At 36.8% G+C, this 16,869-nt stretch overlaps 1 protein-coding gene across 5 annotated transcripts in view; it reads left to right on the top strand.

Annotated features, from left to right (window-relative positions):
- MTA3 (metastasis associated 1 family member 3) overlaps nucleotides 1–16,869 on the top strand; it is a 117,538-nt gene that overhangs the window by 3,783 nt on the left and 96,886 nt on the right. The gene's annotated exons all lie outside the window — the stretch shown is intronic.

The following is a 16,869-nucleotide window of genomic DNA, read 5'->3' as shown; positions in this document are numbered from 1 at the left end:
ATTTTTTTTTTTTTTTTTTTTTTTTTTTTTTTTTTTTTTTAATATATGGAATAGTAACCATATTTCTTCTTTTTATGTCAAAAGTGCATATTGGGTATAAGTCATTTTAAGCTTTAGAGCATTGATGGCAATTTGATTTGACTTGGGTCAGGCATAAATACGTCTAGAAGGTCTATTGTTAAGATGAAAGTGTATTCCAATGGAGTGAAAATCACTGCACATTGTGAAATAGCTATGATGTGAACTTGTTGGAACCAGCTATTAATAAAATACCACCTCGCTGGTTTTTTTTTGTTTGTTTGTTTGTTTTTTGTTTTTTTTTTTTTTCAGAGAAGCAGTGAAGTGATGGTAACAGGGAGAAACTGTTGTATATACTTAGCTGTTTGTGGGAGCTGCCTTTTGGTCAACAGCTGAACCACTAGACTTCTCTGCAACATTGTAGCTAATGGTGTGATACACTGTTAAATAACAGCTCAGTTATGAATGAGGTTTCGGAATTATTGTACGTGTCGTAAGTCTCCATTCAGAAATTCATCTGAGTGCCTCTCTTTAAAAAAGTGATCTAATGCCATGTCTTGTGGGCAGGTAAATGATGGATGATGGGACTGTTAAGAAAATACCTTACAACTGACTTCAGGTCAAGTTCTGATAAATGTTACTCATGTGTTCCCACAGTGAAGAGAAACAGATAGGTTTTGGCTTTTAATTTGCTCTTTCACTGATTTTATCTAAATCGCTTCCAATTCACCATGTAGCACAAAGTCCTAGCTTGGTTTAAAGCAAGGAGAAATCACATACAGAAAAAGGTAATTTCTATTTCTTTTCAGAATGACATTTTCTAAATGTAGTACGGTGTTTCAATGGAAGAGTTCTTTTGATAATGATCTAGAAGAGTGATGCAAGTGCTGTTGCACACACTTGAGAATTATTGTTGACCTATTTATGATAGTCCACCTCCAGTGTCATCAGTCTTTTCAGTTCTTCTGTGTGAAATGTATGGAAACGTAGAACTTAAAGTGAGTCTCACTGAACTTTCCCACGCTTCTTTCTCTTTTCTGTGCCAGGGAAGGGAAGGATGAGAAAGAAGGTTATTTTACTGAAAATATAAGTTTTGAATTTGATTTTTGAAACAAGAATCTTCAACTCCTACTTCAAAGCATTACAAGAAACAAATAAAAGAAATGGTAGTTCTCTTGTCATCATTCAATCTGAAAAAGTGAAAAAAGATTTTGTAACTCCTCACTGAGGTGTAGATTTCCATTTTGTCAGCACTTCAGCACAAAGAACTTGCTGATGGTCCTCTTTCTCTCTGGTAGCAGCTAGCACTGCTGTGGAGTCAGTAGAAGCACCAGGGGAGTGTTCTGCTGTGCTTTCCATATTGAGAATCCCTTGCTGTTTTCAAGTGAGAAAATAAAGATTCGATTTCTATCTGATCCAAAAAGCCTCTTTAGAATGCCTTTACGTTTTACAGGTAGTAATTCTTATAACCATCGTTCTTAGCATTTAATTTTCTCCGTAGATGCTTTCTCAGTACACGATGCTTTCCTTCTGACCAATCTGCACAGCTAAACTGTCTTATGACCTGTTTATTTCGTTACAGAGGATGGCACATAGTGTAAAATTGCTGGACTGCATCTTTGTGCAGCTCACACAGCAGATGTATTTAAATGTCAAATCAATTTAAATGTTTTGTTTCTGAAATATCAGTGTTCTGTTTAAAAAATATGATGTACATAAACAAAATATTTGGATATTTGTGGACAGAATGTTTATACAACTGAACATGCTGGTGCTTCAACATTTCTACCTGGCTTTGTTTAAAGATGAAGGCTGAAAGACAAGGATTTCTGATGAAATGGAAGTTCCTGTCTAGTCACAGGTTACTCCAATGTTTATATCCAGAGAAGTCTCAGCTATATATCTGCTTGAACTTTTCTAATGACATTTTCTCTAACAATTGATTGTTACTTTTCCTTTCTGAATGTTGAAAACTATCGTGACTGACATATATTTTGAGATTTTTAGTTGAGTAAAAGGCTGGCTTTTTTTGGGCAACATCACTGTTTACAAAGGTGGCATTTTGTGATGTAGATACAGGTTCTGTCTAATAAGCTAAAATGCCTTCATAAGAAAATATTTAGGAACTTTAGTCTTTTTTTTTTTTCCAGTAACTTGAAAAATCTTCAAATGTATTTTAAGCAAATTGAGTGATTTAGATCTGTGAAATGGTCCTGGTAGGGAATTCAGCATACGTAAAGTCTTTTTAAAAATTTAGTGTGTATATATATATGTATGTATATAGAAAAGATGAAGGGGAGAGTAGGTGTCCAGATACTCAGATATAGGAGAGTTCCCTTAATTTCAAATAACCTGCCTCTAACATGTAAGAAAGTTGCTTTTCTTTTTTTCTTCTTCTTTTTTTTTCTTTTTTTTTTTTTTTTTTTTTTTTTCTTTTTTTTTTTTTTTTTTTTTTTTCTTTTTTTTTTTCTCTTTTTTTTTCTCTTTTTCTTTTTTTCAAATCTGGTGTTTCTGATGGAACTTAAGATAGCATTTTTATTTCTCTACCAGCATTGTGTGTGCTGTTCTTGATCTGTAAGTAATTTCATTAGCAAACTGCAGGAACTTGAATCTAGGGGATGGTGTTCAATGTTTTATGAGCCCTTGAAGATAGTACGTTTTCCCCTTTGACTTCTGCTGACACACTGGTAAAACAGGGTCTGATAAGGCCAGTTTGAAAGCCTACACAAAATGTTGACAAGATGTACTTCTTGATCCTCAACAGCCTTCTAAGGAGAGAAGCTGAGTTCTGTCAAGGTGCAGTGCCCAGCAGCTCTCAGCTGGTAACTGCTGCCATGGGGTCATAGGGAAGGGAGTCTTTCCTTCCTCATGCAACAGAGTAAGGGTGGCTTTGTAGGGAGAAGAGGGCAGGCAAGAGCTATTGCAACAGATGACCAAAGCGTGTAAGAAATTAACTTGGAGAGATTGAACAAAAACACAGCTCATTAAAATGGGAGAAGCAAACATAAATGAGTGGCATAGCAATGTTTTCTTACCGGTGTGGGAAGTTGTTAAAAATTGCCAAATGTAGTTTGATCTGTGAGATTTAGTTGATCCTTTAGATAAAGTGGGATTGTTATAAACATTGTAGGGAAAGGCTTTAATAGCTGGGCTATGCTGAGCATGAATTTTGTGTTACAGTGAAGGGCTTAACTTCTGTATTTCCTTCTTTTGTATTTCCCTATTTTTTTTTTTTTTAAATTGTTATCTTTTTTTTCCATTCTTTAAGTCCATATGCCCTTTGTTGAGATCACTTACTGTCTGTGCATCTTATCACTGCACTTTTTAAAGGACTTTTTTATTGCATTCTCTCCTAAACAGTCAGGTTTCTTGTTCCATTGCTATACAACGTAATATTTCTCCTTCAGGATTTTGTTTGTCATAGTGATTTCTAGGAACAAAGAACCACTGAGGCTAGTGATCAGGTGGGTTCTGTGAAACGTTTGAAGTCTCTGCTCAGTTCTTGATCTGACACTGTCATCTCATGATGATAAATCACTTATCCTCTCTGTGCTTTTCTTTATCTGTAAAATAGCACACATGATAGCATTTCTTACATGGTTTAAACTGATAGAAGTAAATTAAATATAGCTACATTTGTACTTTTTTTTTGTCATCAGGTTTCTGAATACATGGTTGCTGTTGCATAGTGGTAGTCTTAAGCACTCAGTTTTAGGTGGAACACATGAGAATTCTTTAATCCTCTTCAGGAAACGCGGCTTAAAAATTTGCTTTTCAGTATTTTTATCAGGAGTAAGTGGAACTAAAATGGGAATAAGGCAATTCATATATTCAGTTCATAAAAGAAAAATTGTACGTCTGTAGAAACCCTGGAGTTTCAGTAAAGGACTCCTAAGTAAAGTGCCTAAAACAATTTGTGGTGGTCTTCTTTTTCTGAGACATGTAGAGTGTAGTTCAAAACTTCAATAATCCAGTATTTCAATAATCCAGTATTTCTGGATTATTTTTGTCCAATAGGATGCCAACAGCCAGAAAGCTGTATGATTTTTTTTATTTTTTTGTGATTGTTGTTATTGTTGTGCTGGTTTGTTTCCTGTATTGTATTATTTGTACATAAAACTAAAGTGCTGATGATGAGAAGGATAAAATGTTTCTTTAATCAAAATGCCCACTGAAAAATAATTTTACAATGTGAGACTTTTCTTGTTACTTAGTTTAAATCATTTAATGTATTAGAATATAAAAGATCTTTTGAAGTTTTATATGAAGACATAAAATTGGCTGATCCTCCGAGTTTGCTTGCACAGCTATTTTTTTTTTCCCAGTGTAAGTTTAGTCAGAAGGATGTTTTGTCAAATGAATGCCAGAGATGAACGTTTAATTCTTGCATTGCATATGATCCATTTTATCCACCTTTGTGGATGCACACAAATCCATTTGGATCTTACTTATGGTTGTGATGTGAGGGGAGAAAGGGTATTTGGAACTCAGGAGTTCTGTTGGTTTGTTACTTTTGCAGTAATGTGTAACTGTTCTTTTTCCATGAGATTTAGTAATCTACATTACGTTTTCTGTTAGGGTGCAGCTTTTATTTTTAATTACACTAGGTGAGAAGGCCTATCTCTCACTGTTAAGAAAACAAATCTGTTGGTGTTACCTTATGATGAAGTATACATTTTTTTTCTGAGTGTTAGGAGGAAAATGAGTTGAAGACTGGGAGGGCAAAGTTGGGAATCAAGGATAAGAGAATCTCAGAACATTTCTTGAGGAGGAGGGTTGGCTGCTAGATATGCCTGAGGAGTGGGTGTGCAGACTTGTGTAACTGGTACAGTGAGATGCTGCCTTTATAGTTTCAAGGCTTCTGTAAGTATAACTACTGTTTGTATGCAGATTAGATGCTTTCGCCTTCTCTAGTAGCAAAGAAGTAAGAAAATGATTTTTTTTTTTTTTTGACCTAGCATTTCTGTCCTCTTTTCTTTGAGGAGAAGTTTTTGATAGTGTGTCTGAGCAAGCCATCAGGAGACTCAGGCCTTTGCTTGGAAGACAAAATGGCAAGCAGATACAAAACAAATGTGGTAGGCTAGGAAGGCCTGGGAGAATGAGCTCCGGCGGATCACTTGCTTGAAAGTGGAATTTTATATTTTGTGCTTGGTTTACATGTCTCCCTCAGTTGACTGTAAATAAGCTCTAGCAAAGTTAAGTATGTAATGTTGCTTCTGGGTATCCTCAAGTCTGTGATGTGGTAAGACACACCTTAGGAGGACCACTTGAGAATGATACCAATAACAAATTCTTAAATCGGTGGTAGCATAGCTTTTATGCTAAGGTATTTTTGTATAACTATCACTTTCACTAAAAATTAGTTTGAGGGAATGTTATTGTAGAGGAAGACATGACCTTTTTGATCTGTAGAGACAAGAGAATGTGAAGTTTTCCTTTGTTTACTGGAGAGAATTACTTCAGGTTTAATTTACTGGGGAGGAAGTACAGAAATAGAGCAAGCCTTGTCCAAAATCACATCCTTGTCACCAAGGAGAAACTTGTCCCAAGGCTCCCAATTATCTTTTTCAAGGGTGCTTTGGATTGTCTCATACTGTGTTGTTTTTTTTTTCCCTTCCATTTTTTGTGCAGGAACTGTGTACTTTTTTTTTTTTTTTTTTCCCCTCAGTGATAAAAACAATAAAGAAACAGTAATGAGGAGCTCTTTGCTTCTGACAGGTCTTCTTTTTGTGAATGACATTTTGGAATTAGCAGTTAACTGTACTGAATATTGTCTCATTAGCCAGCTTACTGTCAGCTCTAAGAACAGTGTGGAATTATTAATTTCTGTGGCTGTTCAGCCAGTTGCTTTGGTGCAGAATGTTTTGTTAGATTGTGAATGTTCATGCTCTCTTAATGGAGTGAATGGGTTACCAACCAAGTCTGTAGTTGCAGGAGATCATAACTCTGATGGTAGACTTGCAAGCATGTATGTATACTTTTTCACTTGAGTATGTAGGATCTGCAGTTGAGTATGTAGGACATTGTGTGTTAAAATTATTGCATGTCCACTGTGTGTTCTTTGTGTGGTTGAACTAGCAAACTAGCTGCTAGCTTTGAATGTTAATCTCTTAAGAATAGATTTATAATTTCAGACAGCCATACCTAGAAGTTCTTTTTTTTTTTTTCCCTTTTAACTTTAAATTTCAAACTCTCATTTTCAGTATACGTAATTTAAAAGGCTTAAAGACGTTGCTACTGATCTCTGTGAATGTAAAAACAAACTAAAACCAAAATCTGGATTAACTCTGTGAATCTTTTTGGGCCCCTCACTACAAAAAAGACATTGAAGCCCTGGAATGTGTCCAGAGAAGGGCAACGAAACTGGTGAGGGGTCTGGAGCACAAGTCTTATGAGAAGTGGCTGAGAGAGCTGGGATTGTTCAGTCTGGAGAAGAGGAGGCTCATGGGAGACCTCATTGCACTCTACACTTCCTGAAGAGAGGCTGTGACGAGGAGGGGTTTGGCCTCTTAGCCCAGGCAACAAACAGGACACAAGGAAGTGGCCAAAAGCTGTACCAGAGGAGGTTTAGGTTAGACATAAGGAAGAACTTTTTCTCTCAGAGAGTGGTCAGGCACTGGAATGGCTGCCCAGGGAGGTGGTGGGGTCGCTGTCCCTGGCAGTGTTCAAGAGGCGTCTGGATGAGGAGCTGTGAGATATGGCTTAGTGCTTGTGGTAGCGGTGGTAATGGGAGGACAGTTGGACTAAATGATCTTGCAGGTCATTTCCAACCTTGTGATTCTATGATTCTGTGGTTGGCTGTGGAGAGTAGAAAGCTGCAAATTACCAACTTCCACATATTTGTATTAAAAGCTGTTTAATTTCAGAAGTTTAACAAATCTGTGAAATTCGGCTTGTGTTTTCAGTCCTTGTTTACTGAAGACATTTATTCTGTTGGGAGTGGCTCACTTGGTCACAAAAGAAGGAGGCACTTCTATAGCTCTACCCACAAAATAAATTCTTCATGTTTGAGTTGTTGGAATAGAGGCAGCATTCACAGAGAACGTTGTGTCTAAGCATTGTGCATTCTCTACTTCCCAGTGTTTTTTGGGATTTGTTCCCATTTGGTCAAGCTTAAATATATGCATCAGTATTGCCATACGTACTGTTTTTGCTTCTTCTTTGATTTGCGAACTGTCATCTCTCAGATGTTAACTTCTTTTTACCACCTTAATGTTTGTCAATGTTGCAGGCCAGGGTGTGATCCTACACTGTTTTCTTGATGACCTACAAAATATAGTTAGTTTAAATTGTTATTATTGATCATAATTGTTTGTCTCCCAAAGGTAATGAGTCTTTCACATCTCCTAGAAACATTCAAGATTGTGGAAATCTACACTGTTCCCATCTTTTCCCCAGTGAGAAAAAGCACTCAAGGCATAAATTTTAGTCTAAAAAATCCCACGTTGCTAGGTTATCTGTATCTTTAAAGCTCCAATTAGGGATGCATTTTACATCTTCAAAGAGTTCTCTGATCATCTATTTGAATCAGTAGTGTATTACTTACAAATCCAAGTGATGTAAACTCACTAGTAATATAGAATGACTTTTTTCCCATCTGACAGTGGCAATTAGGTGTATGAATCATGGGTGAGGTCTGACGGTTTAAAGGCTTCCCAGCAGTAATTCTTGCATATGCCTACATTGTGCAGTGAAATGAAGTCTGTGATAGCTGTCCTCAGTAATACTTATGCATGACTTTAAATTCACACGGGATGATAGAGACAGGGCTTATTAGCTTGGGCAGAGCACTGTGTGAGAAAGGACATGGTGCTTCCTACCTAAGCTGACAGATGAATTTGTTTGGTGTGAGGTATTACAGAAAAGGTAGAGGCAGCAGATGAGATTCGTATGTAGAGTGATTATGTATTGTGATTATATGTAGAGGTTTGCCTTTTTTTTTTTTTAATTTATTTTTCAGTTTTTTGGTTAAATGTAGCCTCCATGAATAACAGGATATGGGCTCATATCCTCAACCTTGTATGCTGAGTTTGATGTGCCCTGGACCGCATGGAGTAGCAGAGTGGGTGTCTGGAATAGCTGTGCTGTTTAGAGACGTGATTTGCCTGTCTGATCGATACTCTGTTTTCCCCCTCACTGTTTGTAGCTCTGTCTTTGCAGGAGAAGCTTTGTTGTGTGAACCTGCTTATATGTGCTACACAAGTGCTTCTGTGAGGATCCTGGCAGATAGATGTTTTATTCTAACGTGGAATGTATCACACCCATGAGCAAAACAAGTTTGACTGGTGAAAAGTGCAGTTTTACCAATAAAAGCCTGTTTTACGTTATGAAATTCTTAAAAGACTTCAGAGAGCTGAGTAGTTCATTTCGGCTGTCGCAGGCTGTCTGAATCCAAAACTTGTTTGCAGATTTATCGTCTTGGTACAGATTGCATAGTTGATGGGCTATGATACATAAAGTGCTATGTATGCATACATCCGGAGGTTATGTAAATACATGTGTTTTTCTACTCGTACAGCAGGTTAAGCATCTATCAAAAACTAAGTCAGCTGTCTTCCCATTTTGGTGTGCCAAGTGATGGACTTAAATTTTCATTTCAGTTCTTGTTTCCATTATGGATTGTGAAGAATGTCCAATGCTGAAGATGGTGACTTTTTGCAGCTTCCTGTATTAAAAGTGCACCCTTGTTGTGGCTTAAATCAGTGCAGAAATGCAGTGTTGGCAGGGTTGGTGTTCTGTGGTCTGGTCCTACAGGTCACTGTGGCTCTGTGCTGTGTGACAGTTCCTTTGGGCTAGGTCCTTTGTTGCTGCCTTCAAGATTAAAATACTGATGCTATTGTTCTTTGTAAGGCTTCAAGGGGCCAAATATCATAAAGAAAAAGGGCTATGACAAATGGACAGCTTCTGCATTTTTGCCTTCAAGGGGTGACTAACTTCATATACTTCTGCAGCACTTTTCCCTCTTCTTCTGTTTTCAGGCTTCTTTTTCTTTTTAAATAAGAAACTAAGTCAAGGATCAAAATACTGAATATTCAACATGTATGAAGAGTAGAAATGATTATTTTTGATATTTTTACTTGGTGCTATAGCAAACATGGTATTTGAGTGTGTTGTGTACAAAACAAAATGCTATGAGCAGTAGAAAGACTTCATATTTTTTGACCTTTTATTTCAGTTTATAAAAAAAAAAAAAAAAACCAACATGCCATGTATATAGAAGATTTGACTGGCTAATACAATAGATGTTTATTTCTGCACTGATTTCCTCACACAACTGGCATCACAACTAAAAGTTTTATTGGTTTTTTTAGTCATATATTTTCTTATTTCTTTATACATTTCCCAGTTCATATATATAGTTCTCAGTAATTAGAATCTTAAAATCTCCATACATTCATCAAGGGAAGAACAAACCCAAGAAGATAAAGCTCTAACATGGCTGAAGATGGAAAAAAATTAATTTTCAAGACTAAGGCTATCGAGGTGAATGAACTTCTCTTCCTGCTCATCTCATCAAATCTATAAACAGAAGTTTTCTTACAGTGTTGGCATAGAGTGGACGTTACCTTGGGTAATATTATTTTAGTTTTAAATTCCTCAACACAAAACTTTAATATGTCTTAATTAACTTTGCTCGGGAACTGGATATACGAATCCTTTTCTTTCCTTTATTTTATATTTACTTTTTGCTATTCTTTCTTTCCTCCCTGAAAAGTCGAACAAAAATTCAGCCCTTCTGGAAGGAGGCAGTGTAGAAGATAAATAATTTGTGTTTTATAAGCAGAATCATATGCCATCCTGAGTAGGGGGAGGAAAGTGCTTCTACAATCTGTGCCTTTCCTTTGCCAACAAATTTTGAAAAGCTGTTTATACCTGCTACTGCGGATATAAATCAGCTGTTAGAAAAACAGTTTAAATCTCTGAAACTCTGTGCTTATTATCCTAACATGATAAAAGAAAACACTTGTGTAGATCTTAAATGCAGACTCTGGGTTGGTTCTTAAGGAAGACTTAAAGGTTTTTGGTGCTACTAGTACTCTATGTGATATGTGTTTTTTAAATATTTACTCTGCATTTTATTAAGGAGAAGCAATTATACCACTTGGTAACTGGTTCAGTCAGACATACTTTAGCTGTTTCTAAAGGAAAGGCCATCTGAAATGGTCTTGTGAGCAGGTGGTTTGTGTAGAAAAGTTAAGATCTAACTGGTGGGAAAAATTGCTAATAGGATCAGTCTCATGGAAATGGAAGATACAGATTTTTCCCACTCAATATCTAATAATTAGTCATAAAGGTGAAGATTTTTTACGTGTCCCATGACTACTTTGGTACCAAAAGATTTGTATGTTTGTGCTGCTCTGAAGAAATGATTGGGTTGAAAAGATGATCTGGTTGAGCCAGATGCTAGATTCATATTTTTGTTTTTCTTGAACAGTCTCAAATTGCCTGCATGCAGTTCTGCTCTGTGGGTAGTTTGCCAGCCTGGATGTGAAGGTAGAACAAAAACTTTTCACTTGCCTTTCTGCCTAGGCCTAGGTGTATTTACACTTCAGAATATTTACTAATTGGCCTCTGATTCAGCCGATGAGCCTGATGACATTGGAAATATTAACCATAACACTCGTAGCTTTGTCCATGGCACAATTTTGAGTATGCTGTTTTCTAAGGAACTGCTAAAGGGAACGCGCTGTGCAGGACTGTTGCCTGCACATGCTGCAACATGTTGCTGCAGTTTATAAAGGTGTACTCGTGACAAAACACTTTTTGATTTCTGTAACAGCATATTTTCTTCTCTTGAAGTAGTTACTATTTGAATAAATAAAACAGAAACCAGGTCTAGGGGAAGGAATTAAAAAGTCTACCTTTAGGTTTTTGATACAGTATTGCCAGCTCTATTTCATCACTGCCTGTATATTACTGTTTTCATGCTTCTTTGAAACCCTTCTTTTTTGAGGTGTTGTCATAAACTATTTTGCATCACCGAATAGTGCTGTTAAACCATAGCATGCTTACTCCTACGTTTATTCATGTAGCATTTAACTTATCATTATATATTTCTTCATGTATCACTTCTGATTCATGCTACTTGTAAAGGTAATCCTTCTCTGTGTTTCACCGACAAGGTCGCTGCTCTCAAAAATCTCCATCAAGTTTTGGAATGGGGAGTTTTCTACTAATGAGAATTGCCATGGTTTTCATTATGCTACAGGCTTAAGATAAGCATGAAATAGTTACAAGTTGTGTGACTGTAATCCTGGGAATTGCTACTGTAGTTACTGTATAGCATACCACTTAGAAATATTGAAACAACCTTGTCCTTGGTTTTAGAAATATTTTTTCTGTTGGGCAGTAGGTGTGGCATCCTGGCATCCTAGTTCTTAATGGTTGTGGAATGCAATTATTTCTGACCTCCTTTAGAAAAGTGATGATATCGTTGTGTGGGAGGATCACTTGGTTCATTGTGTAAGAAAAATGAAAAACCCCGTACAGGCAGTGAGTTTATGTATCTGTGCTATCCAGCAGGAATAAAAAGTACACCTGCTTCTTGTAAGCACAACCAACCAGTTTTTTTTTTTTTACTTTTTTTTCCTACCTGCTAAATTGCTAGGATGCTCACACGAGGTAGTAGTATACTATCAAAATGACTCACAGTCCATACAAGTTGTGTTTCAGACTTCTAATCCTATCTGACAGTAGCAGCAAATACCAAGTACATGTCACATACAGTCTGAGGACTGTACTAACAGGCATGGTGTAAGCAGAGCTGATTTAATTCAGCTTTGGTAAACACTTTTTCAGTTGAACTGACTGTATAACCATGCATCTTCTAGCTCCCAAAGTTGATTAAGCTGCTTCACTGCAGCACTAGGGGACTAAATATCACAACCAAGTTAGTACAGCACAGCATGCAGCAAGAAACCTCATGCAGACTGAGTGAATTGGCCAACTGCTCATTTAAGAGAGCACTTCATTCACGGTAGGAATAGTCTTGTTCATAAAGGTAGTCTTAATGTTTGCCTTTTGTATTTATGTTGACAGCAAACAGATCTACTCTCTATTCTCTCAAATCTGTATTTATAATTCCTTTCTATTGCAATGTCCAAATGCCAAACGCATGCTTGATGCTTTTGCTGCAACCGGCTAAGCTTGACTCACACTGCCATCTGATATACGCAGTAAACTTGCTGCTGCTCAGCATTCTTAGCCTTTTATCTATAGGTTTTAAAATATGGTGGTGATACCTCGCATGTATATAGATTTCGCTCTACTTACACCTTGCATATAGTACAGTCTATGCTCAGAGAAAAAGATGTACAGGAAATCACAGAAGTTTAGAAGCTGTCAAGCAGAATGGCACTCTTAACTGAATTTTACACTGATCTAATACAATTTTAAAAGTGTGTTAAACTTGGTGAAGCTGTTATAATGCTATTAAATTGCTTAAACTGATTGTTAATGCCAAGTCTGGCTCATGGGAAGGAAGAGCCTCTGATTGCAATACAGGATGGAGGTGGAAGGGCTGGAGGTAGCAGCTCTGAAGGAGAGGCCCTGGGAGTGATGGCAGAAACTAGGCACTTGCAGTACAGGAGGCATACCAGTTCTCTAGTCTGTATTGCCAGGCACACAGCAGGAGTTGCAGGGAATTGGCTAGAAATGGCTATCCCCTGTGATAACTCGGCACTCCAGTGCACCCAATTTTAGGTTGCTGGCACAGGGAAGTTAATGATCTATTGGAGGAATTTCAGCAGAGGCTGCCACAATGATGGAGAGGAGACTGGAACGCTTTCCGTGGCAGGAGAGACTAAGGAAATTGAGCTTCTTCCACCTGGAGAAGATGTGCCTTGCTAGTATGTGTAAGGAGGTTATAGGGAAGATGAAGTTGGGCTCTTTGCAGTAACTAAATTGAAAAAGGAGTGGTTCAGATTCAATACAAGGAAAAGCTTTTATACCATGAGCAGGTTGCCAAAGAGGCTTTGTGGTCTCTGCTGAGTATCCTGGCTGACCTCACAGTCTGTGCCTACTTTGTGGAGAAGTTTGCACTGGAAATGTCCTGAAGCCCTGCCAGCCTGAATTATTTGTGTTCCCATGGTTCTGTGGTCCAGTTAATCTCTAGCTGAAACGAACAGCAGTTTGCTGGCAAAAGAACAACTTCTTCCTCTTAGAACTAAAGACTTGCTCCTGATGATAACCTCCAGTGTTCAATCTCACGTCTTATTTTCTGTTGCAGTAGACAAGTGGAATGTATGGTGGACATGTTTTATCTTAGGTTAGAAGGAGTAATAGGTTAGGTGAAAGTAACATTTTCAAGTAGATTTTTAACCATGGAACATTTTGACTTGCATTTAAACCTTCTTAGGTATGTTTCAGAATTTTAGGTCATTATTTTTAAGCCATTTTATATTAAATGTTTGTTGTGTTTCTAGAAGCTTGCCCTCAATTTGGGTTGATTTTGTTGTAAAACCAAGCGGTTCTTCTTCGTGTCAAGCTCGAGTCAGCACATTAATTATAAACAAAGACACCTACAGAGATTAGGTGGCATGGAAAAGTGTCTTCTGAAGTTTACCAAGAACACTGTTTTCTAATGGTGTATCGCATAACTTAAATAGAAGAAGAAAAAAAACTGTTCACATTTTATTTTATTTAAGTAGAGCAGTGGAAAAGCAAATGTATTTAAGTTGAGCAAACGAAAAATGTATGAGGATCCCGAGCTTTGGACTAGATGATCTTCAAAGGTCCTTTCCAACCCCTATGATTCTGTGATTAGAGATTCTTCAGAGTTTACACACTGACTACAGAGGATACATTGATGATTTGAGTCACTTCAGTCTTAGTTAATGTCAGATAGGAAGAGGGGAGGGCATGTCTGTACCACTGTCAGGGAGAGTGTCACCAGATGACTCTAGGGTACAGGATCAAAGTAAATATTTACAGTTGACTATTAGGAAGCCCATGTATAATAAATAGTCCTAGAACCTTAAAAGTTCACTAGATATCTCTACTCTTGCTCTTAAAGATTTTTCTTTTAAGTGATTGTTTCTTGTAGACCAGATAAAGAACTGTAAAACAGTACTTCAGCTTTGCCCAAGAACTGAAGGGGGTTATGTCGTTTTCAAGATCTGACTGTATTGGTCTTTGTAGTCATACCTAAGACTATGTATGTATACATATATATAATTTTTTTCAGCTGAACAGCTTCAGAGAGAAAACAATTCATTTTTCTCTTGGAATGATGAGGCCTGTGTATGTCATTGTCATCATTTTCCATTAAAATGTTTGTTCACTTTGAGCCTTCTTCAGCTCTCTTCCTTAGCACTGAAGGTATGCTCAACTTTAGTGCCACTTCATGATTTTCTGTAGGTACCTTCCATTTTACTCTTCTCGACGAGAATAACTCCTCCTTGGATGGTAAATAAAGTTTCAGATGCACTGCAAACACAAGACAGAAAGATGAAGAAAGCTTTAAAAGTTCTGAAATGTCTTTACCAACTTTCTTCTAATAGACATTAGGAGCTGATCTGTGCGAGAACAAACAAATTAAAAAAAAACCCTGCTTTGAAGGCAACTATCTAAAGGTTCAGTTGCAGAATACTTTGTGTTGCTATCAAGTGTATTGTTTAAGTTTTCTCACTCTGCTGTTCAGTGTTCACTTTTTTTATTACTATTACAAGAGATTTGTAAAATTATCATGGTGATAAATTACGCTGTAGTAAGAGGTGGAACTATGCAGTGTCTAGAGTGTCTGGCTGCTATTTGTCCTGCTTTTGGAGCGTCTCAGATTTTCACGAGTAAGATAAAAAATGAAACTCTGCATAACTTATTTTTTTACATGTTTGGGCTCGGAATATTTTAAAAGCTGCATCTAAGATCTTATTTCAGCTGCAGGCTCTTGGATCAACACAGTCTAGCCTTATGTAGCATGAGTACAATAAACACAATTTTATTTCTTAAAGTTTCTCTTTAAGGGAGCTATTATGTTACTTCAGCATAGGTATCTAAAAAGCAATTTTAAACTCTCTTTGATATCATTGCTGTCTTTGTGCTGCCACTTCAAATTGGCATTCGTTGTCCTGTGTTTTGTACCATGCATGTTGTGAGATGTTTTGGATATGTCAGTCTAAAACAGCCCTGGATGCCTGTATTTAAAAGTCTGAATTGCTTTCTGATGGACTGTTAATTGTCATTAGTTTTCAGATAGCTATAATACTGGATTACTTTGTGCTTTTTGATATCTTTTAAGAAGGAGAGGAAGTAAATAGTCAAATGAGAACTTTGGACCTCTAAAATATTACAAGCAGTGCATGTACTGACATAAACAAATGAAGAATCAACAATGGAGGAAAAAAAAAAACAACACCCATAATCCCCCCCCAAAAAACATTGGCACACCTGGATATTTTAAGGAATATTAGTGCTTGAATTTTGAGATACAAATATAGCCAACAATAGTCATTTATTGTAGAAAGCAATTATAGATATTTTTTTGCTTGAAACATAAACCTTTTCACATGATTACCTATATTTTTCTTTATTTACTTGCTTTATTTAATAATGCTTTACATTTACACAGGATTTTTAAGCTTTATTTATAGTCAGTGTGGCAGATATTATAAAAACTCTGAACTGAGTTTAGAGAACTGGTATGAGTTGCACTTGTAGATCTGTTAGGTGAGACTGTCAGGCTTTGTTTTTGCTGAAACTGTTCCTACAGTGCATGCCAAAACAGGGATGGTGAATGGGACCCTACAAGCCAAATGGATTTATGGTGGACGGAACTCAATTTGAAGAATTGGTTATGAGATCATGCTATTTTATCACTGTTGTGGGAAGAAGAGAAATGAGCTACAGGAAGTCACAATTTAAACAAACAAACAAAAAAATTCTATAGTAGTGTTGCATTTGGATAGAACCAGGTTGCCATGAGGATACAGGCAGGCTTTGTTTTGAGGTAGGTTGTTCGAGAAGGGGTTTCTTCTGAAGAGCAGGTGAGGTGATTTGTTCTTAGGTAGCTTTATGAAATACTAGCTAAGTCTGAGGTTTCATTAATTTCCCTACACATACTATCTTAATACATTTGGTTTTGCAGCTGATGGATAATACTGCAAGTAGAAAAATGCTGAATCTTTTGAGAAGTTATTAAAATGTCTGTGTTTTTTGCATGCTGCATTTCTAAGACTATGTCCTTTCTGGGAAGTTAGAGTAGGAGTTCTGCATGTCCTTCTCAGAAGGCATATTTCAGCCTTGGAGCTCCCAAGATAGCATTTTGGAGGGTGTGTTCGTCCATATAGTATATTAGCAACCGCTGTGAACATTGCTTTTTTACTCTATGTGGGTCACTTCCTAGTGTCTGCTTTTAATTCTTCCTCTGTGTTAGCATATTACAGATTGTTTAAAACTTTCAAAGGAGGTTTTTTTTCCCCTTTGGTTTTATCATGTTTAATGTAATATTGGACAATTTCAGATTAGAACAACTATAAAAGACAGATTTCAACTGCAAAAATCCCTCAAAAATATATCGTAAGACTTTCTTGTTTTTAGATACTGCCTTCCTCTAGACAAAATAGTGCTGTATTGCTTGAAAGAGGAATATTTTCAAATCTTGTGTAAATCTTGTGTAAATATGCAAATAAATTATATTTGCTGTTAGTCTCCATTAAGGTTAACATAATGGAAGGCAGTTTTCCCAGACTGTGATTTGCCAATCTGTTGCATTTAGTAAATTTCTGTTTCATAAAATGCTTTTCCCCAGGACCCTTGTAAAAGCTGTAGTAATATGGGTATCAGTAGCAGAATGTACTGGTAAGCAAGGAAGAAGCATACCTAGAGGAAAAAAAGGTGAAAGAAGGTGAACAA

Source organism: Centrocercus urophasianus, unplaced genomic scaffold (assembly GCF_019232065.1).
Source record: "Centrocercus urophasianus isolate 14NV4802_14NV808 unplaced genomic scaffold, USGS_Curo_1.0 seq_10, whole genome shotgun sequence".
NCBI lineage: Eukaryota > Metazoa > Chordata > Aves > Galliformes > Phasianidae > Centrocercus > Centrocercus urophasianus.
The sequence above is the reverse complement of the archived record's forward strand: the minus strand, read 5'-3'. Positions and strand labels throughout refer to the sequence as shown.